The 6438-nt window shown below is 36.5% G+C and overlaps 1 pseudogene; it reads left to right on the top strand.

Annotated features, from left to right (window-relative positions):
* The first annotated feature begins 4713 nt into the window (after positions 1-4713).
* On the top strand, positions 4714-5824 carry LOC105550225 (annotated as a pseudogene).
* The last annotated feature ends 614 nt before the right edge of the window (positions 5825-6438 follow it).

Genomic DNA, 6438 nt, shown 5'->3' with positions numbered 1-6438 from the left:
GAACAAAAAAACAACAAGACATCCATCTTTGGATTTTCCAATATATTTCTAGAAGTATGTGTGAGATAACTTTACTTAAAATATTTTTTTCTTATTAAGTACAGGAAAAGGATGCTGTTGAATATTATTAATATCTTACATTTCTGTCTTATTTAAAGCAGTTGAAATTAATGTATGTGTTTACATTATTATATAAATATTTCTTGAAATGGTGCCTGAATAAGAACAGGGATGGTGAACTCAAGTAGCTTCATATCTAAGAGAATAAGTATATGTAAATAAGCATGCAAATAAAAAGAAATAATTGCCACAAATGGTGCAGATAAGGGAACATGGGATTTTTTTTTCTTTCTCTTTTTGGGTGGGTGACAGGAAAGTCTGCATGAAAGAGATGAAATTTTAATCAAGCCCTGAAGTATAGATAGAATTGGGCCTTGAGATAAAATGAAGGTGTTTTGGAGAGTGAAAATAGAATAAACAAATGATCAGAATTGAAACGATGTGGTATACATGTAAACATAGAGGTAATTTAACCAGATAGTTCATATAAAATATGACTAAAAAATTACTGGCCTTAATTATTGAAAAGCAAAAACAAGAGGAAATAGAGTCTAGATGCATTGCATGTCATTTTTTACAAAGTGGTTATATTAACACTTTTTAGTTGTATTAACAGAAACCAAATCTAGCCAGTTTATACCTAAAGCGCCTCAGGGAAAGTGGTTATTTCATGGAATCTAAGGGTAGGGAAGCAGATGGAATTCAGAACTAAAGGCTGGAGTTCCTTAGTGACCCAAGTAGTCTTCTCTCTACCGATTTATCTCCCTCTCAGGGCATGTCTGTTTTATTCTGCTCCTTTGCTATAGAATGGCTTCTTTGCTTCTCAGGCAAGATATTAGAAAATAGCTTCTAAAAGCTCTCCCCTAGTCAATATATCAGACAGATGTATCTGGAATCTGAAATTCCCTGGGAAAGGGGCTCGTTGACTCAGTTTCAGTCCAGGGCCCATTCCTGGTCCAATCAACTATAACAGGGAGGGAATGGGAGGTATGTAGTAGGAGGCACCATATTTACTAATGTGATTTCTGGGAAACTCACCATTATAACCAAAGGGATCTGGAGGCCAAGGAGGAAGTTTTTTTCTCAGAAAAGGGGAAAGTGGATTGTATAATCAATAGAAGAGGGGTCATCTTAGAAAGCTATGATAATAGCTATTATTTATTAAGGATATACAGCAGTCTTTTTTTAAAAAAAGTTTTTATTTTAAAATGATTATATATTTACAGAAGAATTGTGCAGATGAGAGAATGCCTGAATAGCTTTCATCCAACTTCCCCTAACATTAGTCTTTTATGTAACCATGATATATTTACTAAAACTAAGACTTAACATTGGAATACTATTATATTATATAAACTGCAGACTTTATTCAGGTTTCACAAGTTTTTCTACTGATGTCTTTTTTTCTGCTCCAGAATTAAATACAGGATATTAGAGATTGCATTAGTCATCATGACATCACAGTCTCCTCTAATCAGTCTCTCTTTGTTCTTTATTACTTCGACAGTTTTGAAGAGTACTGGTCAGGTGTTTGTAGAGGGTCCCTGAACTTGGGGTTTTCTAATGTTTTGTCATTATTTGACTGAGGTTCTGGGCAAGAAGAATATCATGAAGGTGAAACATTCCCTGATAGCATCATATCATGTTATCAGAGGTATGTGATATCAACACGACTACTACCAGTGATATAAGCTTTCTTCACTGAAAACTTACAAGGAATTTGTGAACAAATGTTAAAAACATCACAGTAATTGATAAATATTTTGAGCATAATACTTTAAGGCTAAGCAAATATACTCTTTCATTATAAAGATATATATAGATATATAAAGAGTATATATATCTCTATATGAAGAGTATATAAATATAAATATACTCTTTCCTTATAAAGATCCGCCCACAAATTTGCTAAAATGCTATTCATGAATGCTATTCATCTATGGATCCTGCCTACAGCCATCACAGGTTGAGTATCCCAAATATAAAATTCCAAAATCTAAAACTTTTTGAGCACTGACAATGCTAAAACAAAATGCTCATTGGAGCATACTGAATTTTGACTTTTCAGATTTCGGATGCTCAACCAGTAAATAAAATAAAAATATTCCAAAATCAAAAAAATTCTGAAATACTTTTGGCTCCTAGCATTTCAGATAAGGGATATCCAGCCTGTATCACAGTATGTAATGGTGATATTATTTTTCCTTAATTTCCTTTCTGTTTCTTTAAAATTCTTTTCTAAAGAATATTCATTTATTTTTCCCATTTTACTTATGTATTTAATCATTTGTTTAGATCAATATGTACTGGATATTTAATTTTGGGTGGTCATAATCCAGTATTATCTCTATTTATTGTGTTAAAATTATTCCATCTTTGTCCATTTAAAAATATTTCAGGTTGGCTCTTATGTCCTTTGTTATGTATCCATCCTTTGTTTTGTTGTTGTTAAAGCGCTTTCTTTTTTCTAGCACTACAAGATGGTCCAGATTTCTCTGTATTTTTGCTGCCCTGGTCCTAGAATCAGCCATTTCTCTAGGGAGTTCTTATTCTTTTTATTGGAGAATAGTATTTAGTAATTAAGATATGGATATTAGATGTGCTGATTGATATTGGAATACCTGCTTCTAAGTCCTCTCTGCTCACAAAGCTAAGGAATATGTATATGTATAAGTCATACATACATACATACATATCAATAATTATTCCTAATCTATTTGCAAATATATTAAAGTAAACATGAGTTTATACTGATATCTCTGATTCTTAATTCAGTATCATGGGATTTATTTTAGCCTTTCCTCATCATTCCTTGGTAATTTTATGCTACAACAGTGACAAAAACTCATGCCAGGTGCTTTATCTATGATAATATTAAATTGTAACAACTATGCTTTAAGTATGATCTCCATAACTGATGGAAAAGTTACAAACTTAGTAAGCTTTAGTCATTTGTCTAAGGCACAAAGAAAGTAAATGGTGCTTCATGGCAGTAGACCCAGCAGCAGGTCCACCTGTAAACATGATGGTGACCCCACCTTCCTCTAGACCCTGAAGATAGCCACACTCATCTGTGGACCCCAGTGGCAGCCCAGGCCAGCCACAAACCCCAATAGCAGGACTGCCCCCTACAAATACCTGCAGCAGGCCCACCAAAGACACATATGCCTGTGAACACTGCCAGCCAACTGACTTGTGAACTGTGCCAGTTTATATACCTGGAATCTCTGACTGAGTTGACTGGCAAAGATCTTTCCCTGCTAACACCAGTTAGTAACAACTGGAAGAGATGACTGCTTCCTCAAGTGCATAGACATTAACAAAAGGTTACACAAATCCTGAAAAATCAGGCAACCATGATACCATCAAAGAAACCCAATAAAACACTAGTAAATGACAATAAAGAAATAGAGATCTAAAAAAAATTTGACAAAGAATTAAAAGTAGTAGACTTAAGGAAACTTAAGGAGCTACAAGAGAACATAGACAATGAAACTAAATCAGGAAAATAATACATGAACAAAAGGAGAAGTTCAACAAAGAAATAGAAACCATAAGAAAGAATCAAACTGAAATCCTGGAACTAAAGAATACAATGTCTGGCCTGAAAAATTAACTAGCAATCTTCATTCCACAGCAGGCTAAATCAAACAGAAGGACTCGGTGAATTCAAAGACAGTTCATTTGAAATTATACAGTCAGAGGAACAAAAATGAAAAAGAACAAAGAAGAGTGAAAAATCCTGTGGGAGTTATGGGACACCATCAAATGAAACAATATACCCATTATGGAAGTCCAAGAAGGAAAAGAAAAAGAGAAACGGGAAGAAATCTTATTTTTAAAAATAATGGGCCAGGCACGGTTGCTCACACCTGTAATCTCAGCACTTTAGGATGTGGGTGAATCCTGTGAGGTCAGGAGTTCGAGACCAGCCTGACTAACATGGTGAAACCCCATCTCTGCTGAAAATCCAAAAACTAACCAGGCATGGTGGCAGGGACCTGTAATCCCAGCTACTTGGAAATCTCAGATGGGAGAATTGCTTGAACCAGGGAGGTGGAGGTTGCAGTGGGCTGAGATTGTGCCATTGCACTCCACCCTGGGAGACAGAGTGAGACTGTCTCAAAAAGAAAAAAAAAATGACTAAAAATTTTCCAAATGTAGGTAAGAAAATAGGCATTCTAATTTATGAAGCCCAAAGATTCCTAGATAGACTGAACCCGAAAAGGTATACTGGAGAAACATTATAATTAAGTTATAAAAGTCAGAATTTTAAAAACAGCAAGAGAAAAGAAACTTCTCACATAGAAGGGAACTTCTATCAGCAGACTTTGCAGCAGAAACGTTACAGGCCAGCATATCCACCTTCAGCAGTCTCAGCTCCACCAGCTGGAGAATAAATGGGATTTGCATGAACTCCACTCTGAACTGAAACAGAGATTGCAGTGTTAATATCCTTTTCTTCTGATCATTACTAACAGTTCCTCAGAAAATTAAATGTCAGAAGACAGAGAAGCACAGGAGGGTGAATTGTTGGCCCTGGAGATTATTTATGATGGAGATGAATTTAGAAAATAGAGTCTGTTCAAGGTAGAGAAACCAGGTTCTATTTGGATTTGCCACAGAATTTCAAGATATTTGTGAGCGCTATCTGCTCTATGCAAGCACTTAGACTTCCTATGGGAAGAACACCATGCCAGCATGGTCCTTTTTGCCTGGATGCAGTTTCTTAAGGAAGAGATCCTAGTGTACTTGAATATTGTCTCTCCTTTTGAGCTCACGGTGGGTTCTCAGAAAAAAGTATAGAGAATGACAGCTCAAGCCTCTCCTAACACAGAGCTAGATATTGGAGGAGCTGCTGGATCTAATGTAGACCAAGAGGAAATTGTGGATGAGAGAACTGTGCGGATGTGGAATCACTGTCAAGTCTAATCCAGAAAATCTTGGACTTTGATCAAGCTCAGCACATAAAATGCTTTAATAGTAAATTTTTCCTTTGCCATATCTGTTTCTATGAGAAGCTGGGCAGTGAATGCATGTACTTCTTGGAGAGCAGGTATGTATACTGCAAAGCTTGTCTGAAGGACTACTTTGAACTCCAGATCAGAGATGGTCAGGTCCAATGCCTCAACTACCCAGAACCAAAGTGCCCTTCGATGGCCACTCCTGATCAGGTCAAAGAGCTAGTGGGACCAGAGTTATTTGCCTGTTATCATTGCCTTCTCCTCTAGTCTACTTTGGACCTGATGGCACTTGTGGTATACTGCCCCCGCTCATGCTGCCAGCTGCCTGTGATGCAGAATCCTGGCTGCACCATGGGCATCTGCTCCAGCTGCAATTTTGCCTTCTGTACCTTGGGCAAATTGACCTACCCTGGGGTCTCTCTATGTAAGGTGACTGCAGATAAATTAGTAGACTTATGAAACAAATCCCTGAATGCAGATGAGGCCAATAAAAGATTTTTGTAACAAAGGTATCATAAGAGGGTGATTCAGAAGGCACTGGAAGAGATGGAAAGTAAGGAGGGGTTAGAAAAGAACTCAAAGAGCTGCCACATTGTGGAACTCCCATAGAGAAATTAGATGAATGTAATAAGATGACATGTACTGACTGTATGCAATATTTCTGTTGGATTTGCATGGGTTCTTTCTCTACAGCAGACTCTTACAAACATTTCATTGATCCTACCTCACCATGTTTTAATGGGCTGTTTCACGCTATGGATGTTAATGGAGACATTTGGGAAGATGGGATTGAAGACTAGTTAATGACTGCTCAAGATATGGAAGTGGATTGCTTTTCCCTAATCTTTTGCCAAATACACAAAGTAAACTTGCAGGATATTTATGGCACTATTCATTCACCCTTCCTGTGTAGAAGATATGGAAGAACAAGTCTTATATTTTCATGTGGTACTACTGATGAAGGTGCATTCGTACATTTTTTAATGTAATGTAAGTTAAGCAAAATTATAAGCTGAAGCTTCAGAAAATGAAACAACAGAATATTAGATATAATGTGTGCAAACCTCTGAATTGTTAAAAATTAAATATTTATTTTCTTCCCAAAGCTTTAGGTAGGAAAAGAGGGGTCAAGAGTTAAACTTAGAGACTGTTTTTTGTCTCTGAGAAGCATCCCTCTAAGGCATTCTGTTGGAGGTCCCTCAGAACTACTCCTTACAACAGGTGTGGGTTGAAGGCTTATGAAAATTATACTGTGACTCTGATCTAATTTACTCCATCTTAGTCACATTCCTTCCAACCTAAATTTCGGCCAAGTCAGTTCTCTTTGGAGGGAGTCCTATACTCTGTAACTGACTGGATGGTCCAGTGTTATTTTCATATACTGCTTTTCAGAATGGAAATTTACAATACTTTA

Source organism: Mandrillus leucophaeus, unplaced genomic scaffold, assembly GCF_000951045.1.
Source record: "Mandrillus leucophaeus isolate KB7577 unplaced genomic scaffold, Mleu.le_1.0 Scaffold471, whole genome shotgun sequence".
Taxonomy (NCBI): Eukaryota; Metazoa; Chordata; class Mammalia; order Primates; family Cercopithecidae; genus Mandrillus; species Mandrillus leucophaeus.
This window is presented reverse-complemented; position numbering and strand designations above follow the sequence as displayed.